At 38.8% G+C, this 21,285-nt stretch overlaps 1 pseudogene; it reads left to right on the plus strand.

Annotated features, from left to right (window-relative positions):
• The first annotated feature begins 6,604 nt into the window (after positions 1–6,604).
• On the plus strand, positions 6,605–19,911 carry LOC116754482 (annotated as a pseudogene).
• Positions 19,912–21,285: the final 1,374 nt, after the last annotated feature.

Raw genomic sequence — 21,285 nt, forward strand, 5'->3', positions numbered from 1 at the left:
TTACACCAATGGACAGATCATCCAAAGAGAAAATTAATAAGGAAACAGAAGCTTTACATGACACAATACACCAGGTAGATTAAATTGATATTCATATGACATTCCATCCAAAAACAGCAGATTACACTTTCTTCTCAAGTGCACACGGAACATTCTCCAGGATAGATCATATTTTGGGTCAAAAATCAAACCTCTATAAATTTAAGAAAATTGAAATCATATCAAGCATCTTTTCTGACCACCACAACACTATGAGATTAGAAATCAATTACAGGGAAAAAAACATAAAAAACACAAGCACATGGAGGCTAAACAATATGTTACTCAATAACCAAGCGATCACTGAAGAAATCAAAGAGGAAATCAAAAACTACCTAGAGACAAATGACAATGAAAACACGATCCAAAACCTATGGGATGCAGCAAAAGCCATTCTAAGAGGGAAGTTTATAGCTATACAAGCCTACCTCAAGAAACAAGAGAAATCTCAAATAAACAATCTAATGTTACACCTAAAGGAACTAGAGAAAGAAGAACAAACAAAACCCAAATTTAGCTGAAGGAAAGAAATCATAAAGATCAGAGCAGAAATAAAAGAAACAGAAACAAAGAAAACAATGGCAAAGATCAATAAAATTAAAAGCTGGTTCTTTGAGAAGATAAACAAAATTGATAAACCATTAGCCAGACTCATCAAGAAAAAGAGGGAGAGGACTCAAATCAATAAAATTAGTAATGAAAAAGGAGAAGTTACAACAGATGCCGCAGAAATACAAAGCATCCTAAGAGACTACTACAAGCAAATCTATGCCAATAAAATGGACAGCCTGGAAGAAATGGACAAATTCTGCGAAAGGTATAACATTCCAAGACTGAACCAGGAAGAAACAGAAAATATGAACAGACCAATCACAAGTAATTAAATTGAAACTGCGATTAAAAATCTTCCCACAAACAAAAGTCCAGGACCAGATGGCTTCACAGGTGAAATCTATCAAACATTTAGAGAAGAGCTAACACCCATCATTCTCAAACTCTTCCAAAAATTGCAGGGGAAGGAAGACTCCCAAACCCATTCTATGAGGCCAGCTTCACCCTGATACGAAAACCAGACAAAGACACTACTAAAAAAGAAAATGACAGACCAATATCACTGATGAATACAGATGCAAAAATCCTCCACAAAATACTAGCAAACAGAATCCAACAGCACATTAAAAGGATCATATACCATGATCAAGTGGGATTTATCCCAGAGATGCAAGGATTCTTCAACATATGCAAATCAATGTGATACACCTTATTAACAAATTGAAGAATAAAAACCATATGATCATCTCAATAGATGCAAAAACAGCTTTTGACAAAATTCAACACCCATTTATGATAAAAACTCTCCAGAAAGTGGGCATAGAGGGAACCTACTTCAACATAATAAAGCCCATATATGACAAATCCACAGCAAATATCATTCTCAATGGTGAAAAACTGAAAGCATTTCCTCTCAGATCAGGAATGAGACAAGGATGTCCACTATCACCACTATTATTCAACATAGTTTTGGAAGTCCTAGCCATGGCAATCAGAGAAGAAAAAGAAATAAAAGAAATACAAATTGGAAAAGAAGAAGTAAAACTGTCACTGTTTGCAGATGGCATGATACTCTACACAGAGGATCCTAAAGATGCCACCAGAAAACGACTAGAGCTAATCAATGAATTAGGTAAAGTTGCAGGATACAAAATGAATGCACAGAAATCTCTTGCATTCTTATACACTAGTGATTAAAAATCTGAAAGAGAAATTAAGGAAACACTCCCATTTACCACTGCAGCAAAAAGAATAAGATAACTATGAATAAACCTACCTAGGGAGACAAAAGACCTGTATGCAGAAAACTATAAGACACTGATGAAAGAAATTAAAGATGATACCAACAGATGGAGAGATATACCATGTTCTTGGATTGGAAGAATCAATATTGTGAACATGACTATACTACCTAAAGCAATCTACAGATTCAGAGCAATCCCTATCAAATTACTAATGGCATTTTTTACAGAACTAGAACAAAAAATCTTAAAATTTGTATGGAGAAACAAAGGACCTCAAATAGCCAAAGCAGTCTTGAGGAAAAAAACGGAGCTGGAGGAATCAGACTCCCTGACTTCAGACAATACTACAAAGCTACAGTAATCAAGAAAATATGGTACTGGCACAAAAAGAGAAATATAGATCAATGGAACAGGATAGAAAGCCCAGAGATAAACCCATGCACCTATGATCAACTAAGCTATGACAAGGGAGGCAAGAATATACAATGGAGAAAAGACAGTCTCTTCAACAAGTGATGCTGGGAAAACTGGACAGCAACATGTAAAAGAATGAAATTAGAACACTCCCTAGCACCATACATAAAAATAAACTCAAAATGGATTCAAGACCTAAATGTAAGACCAGACACTATAAAACTCTTAGAGGAAAACATAGGAAGAACACTCTTTGACATAAATCACAGCAAGATATTTTTTGATCCACTTCCTAGAGTAATGGTATTAAAAACAAAAATAAACAAATGTGACCTAATGAAACTTCGAAGCTTTTGCACAGCAAAGGAAACCATAACCAAGACCAAAAGACAACCCTCAGAATGGGAGAAACTATTTGCAAATGAATCATCGGACAAAGGATTAATCTCCAAAATATATAAACAGCACAAGCAGCTCAATATTAAAAAAACAAACAACCCAATCCAAAAATGGGCAGAAGACCTAAATAGACATTTCTCCAAAGAAGACATACAGATGGCCAAGAAGCACATGAAAAGCTGCTCAACATCACTAATTATTAGAGAAATGAAAAACAAAACTACAATGAGGTACCACTTCACACCAGTTAGAATGGGCATCACCAGAAAATCTACAAACAACAAATGCTGGAAAGGTGTGGAGAAAAGGGAACCCTCTTGCACTGTTGGTGGGAATGTAAATTGATACAGCCACTATGGAGAACGGTATGGAGGTTCCTTAAAGAACTAAAATTAGAATTTTACCGTATGACCGAGAAATCACACTACTGGGCATATACCCAGAGAAAACCATAATTCTAAAAGACACATGCACCCCAATGTTCACTGCAGCACTATTTACAACAGCCAGGTCATGGAAGCAATCTAAATGCCCATTGACAGACGAATGGATAAAGAAGATGTGGTATATATATACAATGGAATATTACTCAGCCATAAAAAGGAACGGGGCTTTCCTGTTGGCGCAGTGGTTCAGAGTCCGCCTGCAGAGGCAGGGGACACCGGTTCGTGCCCCAGTCCGGGAAGATCCCACATGCCACAGAGCGGCTGGGCCCATGAGCCGTGGCCGCTGAGCCTGTGCGTCCAGAGCCTGTGTTCCGCAACGGGAGAGGCCACAACAGTGAGAGGCCCGCGTACCGCAAAGAAAAAAAAAAAGAACGAAGTTGGGTCATTTGTAGAGACGTTGATGGATCTAGACACTGCCATACAGAGTGAAGTAAGTCAGAAAGAGTAAAACAAATATTGTATATTAACACATATATGTGGAACCTAGAAAATGGTACAGATGAACCGGTGTCCAGAGCAGAAATTGAGACACAGATGTAAAGAACACACTTATGGACACCAAGGGGGGAAAGCGGTGGGGGGTGGGGGTTGTGGTGTGATGAATTGGGAGATTGAAAAATATAATAAATTAATAAATAAATAAAAGACCATGGGTTCAAGGCCCAATCTGGGTTGTACAATATCAGTGGGAAACCCCATTTGTTGTCAGCTGAGCGGAAATGTGGGGTAGCCTGGGCAACCCATTTGTGGCTGGTGTCTGACGTAGGGTAGCCTGGTGGGACAGAGGGGTATGAGCTAACTCTGATAGTATCAGAGTTGAATTGAATTTTTGGATACCTAGATGATGCCAGAGAATTGGAGAATTGGCTGTTGATGTTGGAAAAGACACCATGTATTTGGTGTTAAGGAGGATACAAACTTCAAAACTGCCTACTGTGTGGAACTGGGCAAACCACAAAATTGTTCTTAACTGCAGTTTCCTCATTTATGAGCTGTGCATAATTCTTCCTTTGCAAGGTTATTGTACAATTCAGAAAAATTATACAGCAACCTCAAATAAACCTTGACTTTCACAGGTTAAAAAATAATAAAATAAAATAAAATGCCCATCGCTAATCATCAGGGAAATGCAAATCAAAGCCACAATTAGATATCACCTCACACATGTTAGCAAAAGAACAATAGATACCAAGTGTTGGTGAGAATGTGGAGAAAAGGGAACCCTCGTAGACTGTTCGTGGGAGTGTAAGTTAGTACAGCCATTATGGAAAACATCATGGAGATTCCCCCCAAAATTAAGAATATAATTACCATGCAATCCAACAATCCCACTTCTAGGTATATATACAAAGGGCATGGGATCAGCATCTTGAAGAGATATCTGCACTCCTAAGTCATTGCAGCATTATTCACAGTGGCCAAGATATGGAAACAAGCTAAGTGTCGATGGATGAATGGATAAAAGAAAACAAGGTATATATATATGCAATAAAATATTACTCAGGCATAAAAAAATATAATTCTGCCATTTGTGACAACATGGATGACCTTAGAGGCCATTGTCCTAAGTAGAATAAGCCAGACACAGAAAGACAAACACTGTATGATTTCACTTATATGTGGAATCTAGAAAATTGAAAACTCATAGAACCAGAGAATAGAACAGTGGCTGCCAGGGGTTGGGGGTGAGGGGAATGGGGTGATGTTGGTCAAAAGGTGTAAACCTTCAGTTGTAAGATGATAAGTTCTGGGGATCTAATGTACAGCATTGTGACTATAGTTAATAATACTATATGGTATACTGGAAACGTACTAAGATAGTAAATTTTCAATGTTCTCACCACACAAAAAAAAAACAAATCAAAAATTGGTAACTATGTGAGGTGATGGCTGTGTTAATTAATTTGATTTTGGTTATCCTTTCACAATACATACATAGAATAAATCATCACATTGTACAACCTTTAAAGAGGATTATAAATAGACTAAGGTTATTTTAATTATCATAAGAATTTTTTAAGAAATATCCATTTACGTACGATTATTGATTTCAAATTATTCCTATTTAGTGACATTTTCTTGTGCTTCGTTACTCTGTCTTGAAGTACTGCCAAAGAATGTATGTCAAAATAGAGAATGTAATTTTTTCAATCTTTCTTTAAATCAGATTTTAACTAATTCAGACATCTTTCCCGATTAGTTTAATTTGTGAGGCTGACATCTATGATATCCCATACAAGACCTGGGTTCTTCTACTGAATACTTCTCATCATAGATAGCAATCTTGGTAGAATAATTAGGGAATATTATATAACATTTATGATTCTAGACTCAAAACCCTATTCTGCTACTTACTAGCTAAAGGTAAGTTACTCTACCTCTTTGTGCCTCAGTTTCCGCAACTATAAAATGGAGATTAAAATAACATCTATTTTTAGAGGGTGTGGAGAGAATTACGTTAGTTAATGGGTATAATGTGTTTAGTATACTACCTAGCATGTAGCAATGGCTCTATAAAGGTTCATTGCTATAAGAATCAAAATTGAATCCCTAACTTTTTTAGATATATTTTCTCTATATTAAAGATATTTTTATATTACAATTACCAATAATTAATATACTAATAACTGGTATTTACATAAATAATACAACAATCTTTGAAGAAGGTATAAGAGAAAAGTGACCTTTCTAAGCCATGGTACTTGTGAAATTTACTTTTAAATTTTAAAGAATTTTCAGGTCCCAAAGTATTAAGTATCATTTTGAGGTGCACAGTGAAAGAACAACAATAAATGCTTATCGACTGACCTGTAAGCAAACAAGTAATCTTTCTTCTCTGACACATTTTGTACATTTCTCTGACCTATTTTTCCTATTCATTTTTCTTTCCTCATTCTTGTGTCTTCATACACTTTTTTTTTTTTTTTTTTTTTTGCGGTACGCGGGCCTCTCACTGTCGTGGCCTCTCCCGTTGCGGAGCACAGGCTCCGGATGCGCAGGCTCAGCGGCCATGGCTCACGGGCCCAGCCGCTCCGCGGCATGTGGGATCTTCCCGGACCGGGGCATGAACCCGCGTCCCCTGCATCGGCAGGCGGACTCTCAACCACTGCGCCACCAGGGAAGCCCCATACACTTTTAATATATACAATTTTCTTTGTCAATTAAACCTCAGTAAAGCTGGAAAAAGAAAAGGCTCTCTCGGCTGAGATGTTGGACTGGACCACTTCACGGGTTCACAGTACCTGTTACGAGGATGGGCAACCAACAGCAGCTGCTACAGATGCCTCCTGGTTTATTCTCCTCCCATAAAAATGTATGAAGCTTAACTGTAAAATTTTCTTTTTTCAAGAATTTTCTGTTTCTCTGGCACCTGCACATCATTCAACATCCTTATGATGCAATTAAACCTGAATTTTTGAAGCCTACTTTTCCTACAAACCATGGTCTAACTAAGCCCAGCCCTCCGTTCCTTGGCAACTTCATATTCTGGGATGATATGACCACGTGGTCATGCCCTCCCTCAGTGCCAATCACGTCCACGTTTCCAACCTGTTCTTCCTTGGCATTCAGAATCAAGTTCTGGATGTCCATTCTCTTGATTGCTTCCTTGCTATTCTGAGAGGTGAAATTAGCAGCAAAGCTAGTTGAGGGTTCATGAACTGCTTTTTTAGCAGAACAAGACTACCAGAAGTTATATTTACCAGTCTCTGTGCCTATGTTTCAATTTATACTTGGAAAATATTGGCCACGTCTTCTATCTTACCCGGCGTTCTATAGCAAGCTCCTTTAATCGTAGAAGTCTCGTTTTGCTCTCCTGTCATTCATATACAAATGCTTATCATTCTCCACTTTCTGGATTCTTTTGGAAAGATACAGTATCTTGAAATTCAGTGCTATTACTACCACACCCCTCTTTTGCTGTACAAATGTACACATACTCATAAATATACACACACAAAACAAAACCACCAGAGCTACTTATTTTAAACAAAGTATTGTTTTAAAAACTGTGAGATTAGCCAAGCATTGATGATTGTGGAAGCTAGGTGATCCCTACATGGGGCTTCATTACACTATTCTCCCTACTTTTGAATATATTTGGAAATTTCAATAATAAAAATACTCTTTAACTATTTGTAAAATTATTAGGTTATTTATTTACTCACCAAACATCCATTTTACCAAATGCTGTTAAACAGTAATATGAAGATTAACGCAAGATCTCTATCTAGGGTTACCAAATAAAATACAGAATGCCTGCCCTGTTAAATTCAAATTTCAAATAAACAACAAACAATAGGTTTTCAGTATATTTAAGATATTTATTGTCTCCGATTTCTGGAGTTAAAGAGCATGAAATCAGTTTTCGCTAGATCAAAATCAAGGCGTTAGCAGGGCTGCATTCCTTCCCAAGGCTCTAGGGGAGAATCTGTCCCTTACTTCTTTTAGCTTCTAGTGGCTTTCAGCATCCCTTGGATTGTGGCCACATCACTCCAATCTACAAGGCCGACATCTTCAAATCTCTTATGGCTCCACCTTACATTGCCTTCTCTCCTGTGTATGTGTGTTAAATCTCTCTCTGCCTATCTCTTATAAGGACACTTGTAATGGCATTTACAGCCTGTCTGGATAACCCATCTCAAGATCTTAAACTTAATCACATCTACAAGGATCCTTTTTCCAAATAAGGTAACATTTGAGGGTTCCAGGAATTAGGACCAGATACCTTTGGGGGTCATTGTTCAGCCCACCACAGGAGCCATGATAGACATCTATCAGGGAACACTGGAAAAACAGAGAAGGAGTTGACAGTTCAACTGGAAAGGAGATGGAAAACAAGCAGATGCCAAGAAAGGTTTTCTAAATCAGTGATGCCAGAGAGTATAAATAACTAAAGCAGTAGTGATAATAACAACCAGTAATCAGACCAACCATAACAAACATTAGCTATAAATAACCACTATAGCCTACCAGGGAGTGCCGGTTGAGCATCAGTCTTGCTAACAGGTATAATGTTGGAGGCTTGCTACAGGAGAATAAATAAGCAGCAGCAACTGAATGACAAACATTCTTTACACATAGTTCCTGATATACCACTTAGGGAGGCAGGAAGGCAGAAACACCTGTTCCATGTAGTTTGTGGAGTATCCCCACACCTCCGATCTCACTTCCAGTCTTTTTTTTTCTTTCTGGGTCTTCTGCATTGCCCTTCAAAACTTCCTCAACACTTTAACTACTTTATTCAACTCAATGTACTCAAAATTTTTACTCAATTATTTACTAAATAATTTTCATTTTATTATTTTCATAAAAATAAAGTGCTTTGTGTAAAAAAAAATTCTAGCAATATAGAGGTATATAAAGTAATATTTCCCTCTCCTCCAACTAAACCCACTTCCTAAAGATGAGCACATCAACAGATGTATCAAGACCTTATCTATGTATATATAACCATGTGTATATTTAAGTAAATAGGAAAGAGCAATCGTTTAGCTGTTGGCAGAAAGTGATAATCAAAACAGTGTTACCTCAGCCCATTATGCTCCCAAGAAGCAGCAAGTTATATACTCCTGCTTGTTATATGCTTTGGATCCAATCCCACAGGAAGTATCTCTAATTCACAAATTATTTATTTTATAGTGGCATCCTAAGAGAGGATTGGCAATAAGGGCAAGAATTAAAACATCAACAACAATAATTTCCCCTAATCTCCCCCTAAACTTTTCACCCCAAAAGCCTTCTTGCTTGTTGCACAGGCACCTCAAAAAAAATTATCTAAAATTGAACTTACTGTCTTCCCTAGGAAACCTGATACTCCTAGTGTTTTCCATCTAATCGAGTGGCCAAGCCAGAAAAAAGGGAGTCCCCCTTTTTCCCCACATTGTATATCCAGAAAGCTACCAAAGTCCCAAAAAGGAATTATAATATCCTAGACTAGAGCTCCTGCTTATCTCTCTGACTTCATCTCACACCCTCGCAATCTGGTCTCAAACCATCACGTTCACATTTTTTCATTTTCTTAAGAGTGTATGCTTACCCACGCTGGGACTTTGTATGTGCTGTTTCTTCTAAAAAGAGTTTTCCCTCTCCTTGCTTAGCTAACTCCTATTAAATTGATAGGTCTTAATTTAGCCATCAGTTTCCCCAGGAGGTCTTCCCCCTGATTCTTCTGGCCTGAGTTAGGGGTCTCTTTTCTGTTCTATCTCAGCATCCTGTGCTTTCTGTCACTTATTAATACTTAGCAATTATAACAGCCTATTCATTTGTCTTTCACCACCACTAGACCACAGGATCAGTTCACCTTTGTATTATCAAAGTAGTATCAAATACTACCTAGCCTAGTAATGGGGACACAGTAGGATCTCAATAAATACTTGTTAAATAAATGGAACTAAATAGGTAGAAAGAGCAATACTGATCCCAGTAGCAAAGGTACTGTACATTTTTGTTCAGGGAGGCAGTTCAATGCATGGCTTCAGTGTAATAAACAAAATGGCAGCATGATTGTTTACAGCATTTTGTTGACTCAGGCATAAGACAAATAAACCCAAACACCACCACCCCGCCCCCTCGCAAATAAGCCCATTCTCCTACAGGAAGAAAACCAGACTGTGATTCAGCTGCAAATTTGTTTCCACCTTATCTTTCTGAATTTATACAGAAAGTAAGAGCAGTAATGTGACAGCAGAGTTGACTGATTCCTGCATGTTTCTGCCATTATCATGGTCCAGTGAACAGTCCTCAGCTTTGCAGGCTCAGAAGCTCAATTTTATTATTTCACTCAAAAGTGGAAAGTCACTGAGGCAGACTTTCTCAACAGGGGTTCTTCATCTGAACACAGAATACAGAAAATTATTTGAGAGATTATTTCTCAGTTCTCCCAAGGATGGCAAATAATTACTACCATTCTAGATGCAATGAGAAGTTAATTACATGCAATGGATGCCTAATAACCATTAGGGTTTATTTCACTCCCAGAATTCCAGAGGGCTTGAATCCAATGAAGTAAAATATATATATATATATATATATATATATATATATATATATATATATATATACAGTTTATACATATATATGTATACATGCGTGGAGGTATGTACATGTAAGTATTATATTTACTAATTGCTAAAAGAAAATACATGTGTCACAAAAACTAGAATATAGGGCTTCCCTGGTGGCGCAGTGGTTGAGAGTCCGCCTGCCGATGCAGGGGACACGGGTTCGTGCCCCAGTTCCGGAAGATCCCACATGCCGCGGAGCGGTTAATCCCATGAGCCATGGCCGCTGAGCCTGCGTGTCCGGCGCCTGTGCTCCGCAACGGGAGAGGCCACAACAGTGAGAGGCCCGCATACCGCAAAAAAAAAAAAAAAAAACTAGAATATAGTATCTAGTTATAATGTGGCTAATTATACTAATTATAATGTGGCTTGAAAAATATGGACTCTAGTGCCAAAAGGATTAGAGGTTTATAAGGATTCATTAATTAAGCTGTCATATTTTGGTGACTCAGCTTCCCTCCTTGGAGAGATAAGAGACTGTGAGCTCTTTGAGAGAAGGAACAACATTTGTCTTGGCTTCAATTTTTATTGAAATTTGAACTCCTAATAATTAACATAGTGCATGGTACACACTCCATTTCATTAATGGATAGATGAATAAGTTGTAATACTCCCTGGATTATACTCTAATGATATTTCATTTCATATATGAAATGTGAATTCTTGCCCATTCATTTAACAAGCACCTACTATGTGCTTGGAGCCTAGACAGGTTATGCATTATGCATCATTTCTTTAGGATTAACCTACCACTTCACATCCATTAGGATGACATTAACAACAACAACAAAAAAAAAGAAATAACAAGTGTTGGCAAGGATATAGAAAAATTGGAACCCTTGTGCACTGCTGGTGGGAATGTAAAATGCTGCAATCACTATGGAAAATTTGGGGACTCCTCAAAATATTATAAATATAACTATCATTTGATCCAGTAATTCCACTTCTTTTTTTTTTTGGTACACGGGCCTCTCACTGCTGTGCCCTCTCCCGTTGCAGAGCACAGGGTCAGGACGCACAGGCTCAGCGGCCATGGCTCACGGGTCCAGCTGCTCCGCGGCATGTGGGATCTTCCCGGACCGGGGCACGAACCCGTGTCCCCTGCATTGGCAGGCGGACTCTCAACCACTGCGCCACCAGGGAAGCCCTCCACTTCTTGGTATATACTCCAAAAAACTGAAAGCAGGGACTTGAACAGATATTTATACACCTATGTCTGTAAAAGCATTATTCACAATAGCCAAGAGATGGAAGCAACCCAAGTATCCATTGACAGAGGAATGGCAAAACAAAATGTGATATATACATACAATAGAATATTACTCAGCCGCAATAAGGAAGGAAATTCTGACACATGCTACAATATAGATGAACCTTGAAGACATTGTGGGAAGCAAAATAAGTTGATCACAAAAGCACAAATACTGTATGATTCCACACATGAGGTATCTAGAATAGTCAAATTTATAAAGACATAAAGTAGAATGGTGGTGACCAGGGGCTGGGGGTGGTGGGGGTGGGGAGTTATTGTTTAATGGGTATAGCATTTCAGTTTTGGAAGAATAAAAAGTTATAGAGGGAATTCCCTGCCGGTCCAGTGCTTAGGACTCGGCACTTTCACTGACAAGGGCCCAGCCAGGTTCAATCCCTGGACAAGGAACCGAGATCCCACAAGCTGCTTAGCGAGGTTAAAACAACAAAAAAAAGTTCTAGAGATGGATGTTGGTGATGAATGCACAACACTGTGAATGTATTTCATGTCACTAAACTGTACACTTACTTAAAAATGGTTAAAATAGTAAAGTTTATATTATATGTATTTTACCACATTTTTTAAAAGATTAATACAGTTGTCCTTTCTGATCCTGTCCCTGGACCTTGACATCTATCTTACTTTAGCATCTGTGGCTCTTGTTCATCTTTCATAGAGAGTAACAGCAACCCACCTTACCTGAGCACTGGGACTCTATAAGCAACTGGGAAAAATCTTGGATCACTTCAACCTGGAATGAAGGCCTCGTTATCATCATGTCAAGTTTCTAAGTAATATAGCCAAAGATGAGGCTTCTGGGAATTGGAACTAATTGAATTTGCACTGCTTGAAGTTAGAGCAGGGGTCAGGAAGGGGACACAGTGGAGAATGGTAATCTCAATTGTATTTAAAGGCAATGTCCACAGATGGCTTCAGTAGTGGCCCAATGTGCTCTGTCGCCACTTCAGTTATTGTGCAGTTTAGTCTCCAAAGAAATCCGAAGGAAGTAGAATTGAATTTGTAGGGAGACAGGGAGGAAATAAGACATGTAACATGCACCATATACTGCCATTGGTGCTTGACATTCATTATTTCATTTGATTCTTTTTTTTTTTTTTTTTTTTTTTTTGCGGTACGCGGGCCTCTCACCGTTGTGGCGTCTCCCGTTGTGGAGCACAGGCTCCGGACGCGCAGGCTCAGTGGTCATGGCTCACGGGCCCAGCCGCTTCGCAGCATGTGGGATCTTCCCAGACCGGGGCACGAACCCGTGTCCCCTGCATCGGCAGGCAGACTCTCAACCACTGCACCACCAGGGAAGCCCCACTTGATTCTTATAACAAACATATTATTATACTCATTTCATAGATGGCCAAATTAAGGCTCAAAGCAATTAGTATTTCCTAAGTCTCAAAGCAATTAGTATTTCCCAAAGTCATTTGCCTGCAAGTCCTAGGACTAGGATTCAAACTTGATTATTTTCTAATTCTTATAGCCCAGGATCGTTTTATTGTTCTGTCTCACAGTTGCCTATAGAGTCAATTTCTGCCATTGGTTCCTCCTTGGAAAGCGCTATGTTACCCTGAAATAAAAAAACCCATACCCAGGGGCTTCCCTGGTGGCCATGGCCGCTGAGCCTGCGCGTCCGGAGCCCGTGCTCTTTAATGGGAGAGGCCACAGCAGTGAGAGGCCCGTGTACAGCAAAAAAAAAAAAAAAAAAAAGAATTGATTCCCAGCTAGAATAATTAGAGGCAACAGAAGAAAGTGCTTCTTACCCCTGCATTCAGTACCTCCCTTGGCTCAAGAGGAAAACAGCCACCAACTCATATTGAGGAAAGAAATTAAACCTGATGCCTGAAAATCACTAAGTTTAAATTCAGGCTTGGATATTGTACTCCCCTATAAGCATTCTAGGCCTTGTACACTTAATTATATTTAAATTGCATTTTCAGGAGTATTTCTTATGGGATTGATTTTACTTTATTGGCTAAGAATAAGCAAAGCAATAAACAAATAGGATAACTATATACTCTTTTTATTACTCATTTAAGTAATTGAATATCTTCCAACAAGTGACCTGATCCTCTTCCAGACAACAGCAGACTTGTCTATCAAAATACTGCATTAAATACATCAAATTCTTATAAATGAAATCTTACTACACAGCAATTGATTTTATGACTTCCAAGTTAGAAATCTACACAAATTAACTCTTAACTGCATGAAAACTTTCCAAAGGATTTTCATGACCTTCTATGGCTTGTCCTAAAATGAAATCCACTTTTGTCATAGAAGCACTTCAGAGTCTCCTGCATTGTTAATATATCTTCCAACACATTGGATTGCGGTGGGGGAAATCAACAATTCATTATTCCACAAACCCCACCGATGAAATGTGATGAAACCCGATGGGGTTGGGAAGGCAGGGGAGCTGCCAGTTACTCAATGGAGGAAATTATCTCATCTCCATCTGAGCTTCAGTTTTCTCATCTATGAAAGATGGAATTGAGTAAAATCATCTCTAATTATATTCCAGTCTTTGAGCTTCTATGATTTAGTTATTCAGCAACGTGATAAACCAAAATACAAAATAGTTCCTATCTAAGTTTTAATAACTAATGGCATGATGAGATAAAACTCTTAACAAAGGGTTTGCAGGGTAAATAATAATGATAAAAACTACATGTCATAACTACTTTTCTAAGTTATTACAGTATAACTAATATGCCTATAATATAATTAAATTCTTTGAACAAAATACAAATAATATTCCAGGCTTTCCCATCAATAATCTTGATATGAACGATCTTAATTAACACCTTAACTTTTGGCTCGTTTGTGACTTGTTTTAATTTCTTGGGCAAAATAATTTAATAAATGGCACCAAAAGATAAAAAATTAATTTGAAGATTTTCTTATATTTTTAATGCTTTTAGGTTCTTAACTCTAAAAATTGAAGTTCTTTTTAAAGTAAACCACAGTGTTGTGATTTTATTTTATACTTTTGGATCAAAAGGGATGAGTTCAAGTTATCCCCCCAAAAAATTCTAGTCTTGAGGTAACAGATGGTAAGTTTAAAAAGAATGCACTCTTTTCCAAGTGTTCTATAATAAGCATGTATCAAATTTATAATAAAACAAAAACAAAAGAATAACATACCATGAAAATAAAATTCACATTCTCCTTTATATCAGGATAAAACTTTTCTATTTCTCTCTTTCCTTTTGGCCCTTCATTTCTCTACATTTGTAAAATAGTAGGAAATCAACTAAGCAGGGAAGGTAGAAAACTATATGATGTATAGCATCTATACGTTTCTAACGTTTCTTGTCACAAACCAAATATTTTTTTCTGCTGCAGTTAGCATAAAGTATAAATTTTTGTGTGACCCAAAGTAAATACCAAGCACCTAAGATGACCATCCACCTAGTAGCCAATCTATGGTCATCAACAACACTGAACAATGTAGACTATCATCTATTTTTCATGCTAAAAGGATTCAAATTCCAGTGCAATAAACCTGTATATAAGAATGTTTTCAAGGGCTTCCCTCGTGGCGCAGTGGTTAAGAATCCGCCTGCCAATGCAGGGGACATGGGTTCAAGCCCCGATCTGGGAAGATCCCATGTGCCACGGAGCAACTAAGCACATGTGCCGCAACTACTGAGCCTGCACTCTAGAGCCCGCGAGCCACAACTACTGAGCCCAGGAGCCACAACTACTGAAGCCTGCACACCTAGAGGCCATGCTCCGCAACAAGAGAAGCCACCGCAATGAGAAGCCCACGCACCACGAGGAAGAGTAGCCCCCACTCACTGCAACTAGAGAAAGCCTGCGCATAGCAACGAAAACCCAACAGAGCCAAAAATAAATAAAGAAAGAAAGAATGTTTTCAAGTCATTCAAATGTTGATTGTTATTAGGTCCAATTCCGATATCCTAACAGAAGCAAAATTTACCTCACTGCCTACTGAGAAAGGAACTCTGTCAGGACGTGCTGAAGAATAAAATGAAATGAGGTTTATGTTCTCCGAAAGTAGTTATCAACATCCAATAATTACACAACATATTTATAATGTTATTATGAATTTGTCCTTTAAAGAACCAGCTACATGACAAATACATATGTATTCCCTTTATTTCTGTTATTTATGAAGATTAAGACATTTGGAAATTCTATCTAGGTAGATTCTAATGCTTTCAATTCTCATAGCTAACCAAGTACAGGCAGCTCTAGAGGTAAGAGGTTTTCTTTACTTCCACTTTGATTTTCCAACACCTATAATTTTGGTTCCTAACAAGTTTCCAGAATAAAATCAAACCTTTTTTTTTCGAACGTGTGCCCCAATATATGCCTATCTTCAAAAATCTACAGCTTGACCTTGTTCCTTCAGATTTAAGAAAACTGAGATCATCTGGCCAAGCCTCTCCTAGTCTGAGGATGCCCTCTAAAACTTTCCTGATAGATGGCAACCAGTTTCTATTTAAACACTCCAAACACAGTGTTCTCCTGTTTTGTTTGTGTTCCCCCAAAATTCATATGCCAAAGCCCTAACTCCAATGTGGCTGAGATGGAGCTGCTAAGGAAGCAATTAAAATCAAATGATGTCATAGGGGCCCTGATCTGACAGGAATCAGTGTCCTCATAAGAAGCGACACCAGAGCACTCACTCATTCTCTCTCTCCCTCTCCCTCCATATATGTACTGAGGAAAGACCATGTGAGGACATAACGAAAAGGCAGCCATCTGCAAGCCAGGAAAAGAGCTCTCCCTAGAAACTCAATCAGCCAGAACCTTGACCTTGGAGTTCTAGCCTCCAGAACTGTGAGAAAATAAACTTCTCTTGCTTAAGCCACCTAGGCTATGGAATTTTGTTTTAGCAGCAGACTAATACACCTTGCTTCACAAGGTGGCCAATTCCACTCTCAAACAACTCCAAGTGTTGGAAAGTTCTTATTTTAAGCAGAAACCTGCTTTCTGCAGCTTCCACCCAATAATCCAAGGTCTGCCTTCTGAAGCTACATGAAATAAATTTAACCCCTGTTCTCAATTTAAAAAAAGATTACATGAAGAGTCCCCAATATTTTAACATCTCTCCTCTATCCTTTAGCCTCTTACTTAAACATACTCCAATTTACCAAGACTCTCTTCAAAATGTGGCAGCTAGAAAGACTCCTTAAGTACTCCATAAATATGAATAATAAGGGGCACGATACTTTGCTAAATTAGTCTTAAATTTTCCTGAGGAAAAGCTACTCTCTATAAACCCCTCAAAACCCTTAAGAGGAAGGGAACTTCAGTCGATGAGACCACCTATCTATGAAGAAAAACCTGTAAGGTCCCCTCTGCTGGAAATCTAGTCAGCTGGCTCAGAAATCAACAAGATAGACTTCAAGATCAACTGGTGGGAGACCTGATACTTCATGAAAATAAATGAGTACATCATTGAGGACAGATTATTTCTATTTACCTCAAGGTCACTGTGGACAAAGAATCCATTCATTCCTTCTCACCAGTAAAATTCATTTATTTTTTATCACCTTTCTTATGTTCAAAATGTCTACATTAGTCTTCTCTTATTCATTCTCTTTTCTTCCATAGGGATAAACTAGTTAGTCCAATGCACATGTAAACTACTATATTAGAAGAGCAAATAAGCCTAGTCCTTTGGCGCCTAGGGAACTCCTCAGTGAATCCCTTGCTGTCACCATCTTGGGTAACTCTCTGGTGCTGCTTCCAAGGACCAAAGAGAGGGAGTTTTTTTTTTTTTTTTTTTTTTGGCTGCGTTGGGTCTTCGTTGCTGCGTGCAGGCTTTCTCTAGTTGCAGCAAGTGGGGGGTTACTCTTCGTTGTGGTGCACAGGCTTCTCATTGTGGTGGCTCCTCTTGTTTTGGAGCACAGGCTCTAAGCATGCAGGCTTCAGTAGTTGTGGCTTGCAGGCTCTAGAGCACAAGCTCAGTAGTCGTGGCACACGGGCTTAGTTGCTCCATGGCATGTGGGATCTTCCCAGACCAGGGCTCGAACCCATGTCCCCTGCATTGGTAGGCGGGTTCTTAACCACTGCACCATCAGGGAAGTGACGAGAGGGAGATTTTTGCCTTCAAGTCCTGCACCTTTTGGTTCATGTCCTCTCGCATCCCTTTTTTCTTTTTCTCTAGCTTATTCCAACTGCTGTGCTTTTCTTGTAAATATGTCATATCTGAATTGTCAAAAAAAGTACTTTGAATACTAACTGCTGTGGTCCACAACACGGAGATCAAAAGCACAGATTTACTAATGCCATTTGCAGCAATGTGGTTGGACCTAGAGATTATCACACTAAGTGATGTAAGTCAGACAGAGAAAGACAAATACCATATGATATCACTTATAAGTGGAATCTAAAAAACAGTACAAATGAACTTATTTACAAAACAAAACAGACTCACAGACAGAAAACAAACTTATGGTTACCAAAGGGGAAGGAGGGAAGGGATAAATTGGGAGTATGGGATTAGTAGATACAAACTACCATATAAAATAAACAACAAGGATTTGCTGTAGAGCACAGGGAATTGTATTCCATATCTTATAATAAACTATAATGGAAAAATAAAAAAGAATATAAATATATACATATATATGTATAACCAAACTGCTTTGCTGTACACTTGAAACTAACACAATATTGTAAAGCAACTATACTTCAATTAAAAAATAGACAAAAAAGCACAGATTTACTAGAGTATAAAGGAGATAGGGGATGTAAACCACATACACCTGAGTAAATCATTGGAGCAATCTAAAGAATTCAGTAATCTTTGTTGTCCTTGTTAGTGCATGTCGCTTCTCCCCGCACCTCCAAGCCCAGAGTAAATTCAACTCCAAATTTAATAAATATTTTTATTTTTGCATTCTTACAGACTGTTGAAAAAGTCATTCCTCTCTAGGCCCTTCACTTCCTTGGTCTCAAATCATCACTGTGCTCTGTGATGATCCACTAAAAATTCAAAGATGGACGATATCAGTAGACTGCAATATTTGGGGCAGGCTTTGCCTACCTAACTCATTAATATTTCAGCTTGGTAAAATCAGAATATGTGTAAATTCATAGGGAACGTCCTATGGATAAGAGAATAAGTGTCAACAAAAGCAGAGAGGTAGAAACACCTTAGACATGTCTTGGACATAGCAGTCCCAGGGTCACACAGAAAATCTCATTCTTCTCACTGAAATTGCCTACCCATGACAGTGGTGCTACTTTTTCTTTACTCAGAAATGGCCACTCAGTAAACCAGAGTGGGCCTGACCCAAGGGCAGCAACTCCACAGTCTTGACTCACGGGGTGGCCCAATTCAAAGGACTCTTCCTACTGGAGCAGTGGAAATTATTCCAATCCGACTATCTCCCTCCAGAATTTTTTTTTTTTTTGCGGTACGCGGGCCTCTCACCGTTGTGGCCTCTCCCATTGCAGAGCACAGGCTCTGGATGCGCAGGCTCAGCAGCCATGGCTCACGGGCCCAGGCACTCCGCGGCATGTGGGATCTTCCCGGACGGGGGCACGAACCCGTGTCCCCTGCATCCGCAGGCGGACTCTCAACCACTGCACCACCAGGGGAATGCAGAGAAGATTGAACAGGGGGCAGAAAAATAGAGAGCAATCACCCAGAAAGACATCAGAAAACAAAGTCTAGGTCCTTGGTATTTACAATAAACCCCTTTTATCTTAAGATTACCTGAATGAATCTCCTCCTTACAACAACAAAAAGCCTAGTGCAATATATTTTAGGAACAGGCAATACACAGGTCTACCCTGATGAAGGGTTTATCCAGGGGACAGCAAAAGGTAAATTCAGAACAGTAGATTAAGGTCTTCACTTGTGAAGAACTTTGAATACTAGCTATATTTTTCTTTCTTTTTTATGTAATCTTAGTTTCACTTTGCCATTGCACATTCGGCAAAACTTAAAAAAAAAAAAACAGAAGAGTGCCTACCAGTCGAGACTGAAATAAATTAATTTGCAAGAGATATATGTGACTTGAGGAGTCAGTCACCTCAAGCCGGGCAAGCACTGTGGGCTGAGCAGGGGCAGCGGGGCAGTGGGAGTGCAGACTGAAAAAACGCAGACCACCGGGGCACTACTCACTCCTCCTGCTCTGATCTGCTCTTGTACTAGGGGTCTGACCAGGCCTGTGTCTGCCTCCTTCCTGAGGAGGCCAGAGGTCCCATCTGAACAGCCTTCCTACAGCAGTGTCCCACTCCCCGTGGCCAGGCGGGAGTTCCGGATCAGTGTTGTCTCCCGGGACCCTGACACAGCGGGCAAGTTTATCGGTGCTGGAGCCGCCACAGTTGGTGTGTCTGGTTCAGGGGCCGGCATTGGCACAGTGTTTGGCAGCTAGATCATTGGCTATGCCAGGAACCCATCTCTGAAGCAGCAGCTCTTCTACGCCATTCTGGGCTTTGCCCTGTCTGAGTCTATGGGGCTCTTCTGTTTGATGGTCACCTTCTTCATCCTCTTTGCCATGTGAGGCTCCATGAAGGTCACCTACCCACACCTGACGCTTCGACTCCAGGCCATGCCCAGTGCTAGAGTGTGCTAAGAGAGAGATGTGACTTGAATAGCATAAATAACAATGTTTGATTTTATATCTATTTGTCACAGATAACCAAAGGTATTTAAAAATCTAGTAGTGTGTTGACATAATAAGATGCTCTCTAAATCTTTTTTTCACACACAGAAAAGATGTATATCTCCCACTAAGATCAGGTATATGGAAAGGACATTCCCCTCTTACCACTTCTTTGCAGCATTATAATGGAAGTCCTTGTTAATGCAGTAAGGCAAGAAAAGGAAATAGAAGGTACACAGGCAGATTGGGAAGGAAGACATAAAACTGTCTTTGTTTGCAGATGACATGATCATCTATGTGAAAAACCAAAAGGATCAAACAAACTCCTAAAGCTAATAAGTAATTATAGCAAGGTTGCAGGATACAAAGTTAATATATAAAAGTCAATTGTTTTCTACATACTAACAATGAACAAGTGGAATTTGAAATTCAAAACACAATAACATTTGCATTACATCAAAAAAAATACTTAGGTATAAATCTAACAAAATAAGATCTATATGAGCAAACCTCTGATTAATGAAATAAAAGAACTAAATCAATGGGGAGATACTGCATCTTCATGGATAGGGAGACTCAATATTGTCAAGATGTCAGTTCTTCCCAACTTGATCAACTGATTCAATGCAATCCCAGTCAAGATCCTAGCAAGTTATTTTATGGATACAGACAAGGTGATTCTAAAGTTTGGGGACTTCCTTGGTGGTCCAGTGGTTAAGACTTCACCTTCCAATGCAGGGGGTGTCGGTTTGATTCCTGGTCGAGGAGCTAAGACCCCACATGCCTTGCAACAAGAAAACTAAAAATATAAAAAAACAAAAGCAATATGGTAACAAAGTCAATAAAGACTTTAAAAATGGTCCACATCAAAAAAATCTTTAAAAAAAATAAATAAATAAAGTTTGTACGCAGAGGCAAAAGACCCAGAGTAGCCAACACAATACTGAAGTAGAATAACAAAGTTGGAGAACTGATGCTACTCAACTTCAAGACTTAATATAAAGTGGCAGTGATCAAGACAGTATGGTATTGGTGAAAGAACAGATAAATAGATCAATAGAACAGAACAGAGGTCACAGAAATAAACTCGCATAAATATAGTCAACTGATCTTTGACAAAGGAGCAAAGGCAATACAATGGAACAAAGGTAGTCTCTTCAACAAATGGTGCTGCAATAACTGGACATCCATGTGCAAAAAAATGAATCTAGACATAGACCTTACATCTTCACAAAAATTAACTAAAAATGGATCATAGGCCTAAATGTAAAA

This window comes from Phocoena sinus, chromosome 5, assembly GCF_008692025.1.
Source record: "Phocoena sinus isolate mPhoSin1 chromosome 5, mPhoSin1.pri, whole genome shotgun sequence".
Lineage (NCBI taxonomy): Eukaryota > Metazoa > Chordata > Mammalia > Artiodactyla > Phocoenidae > Phocoena > Phocoena sinus.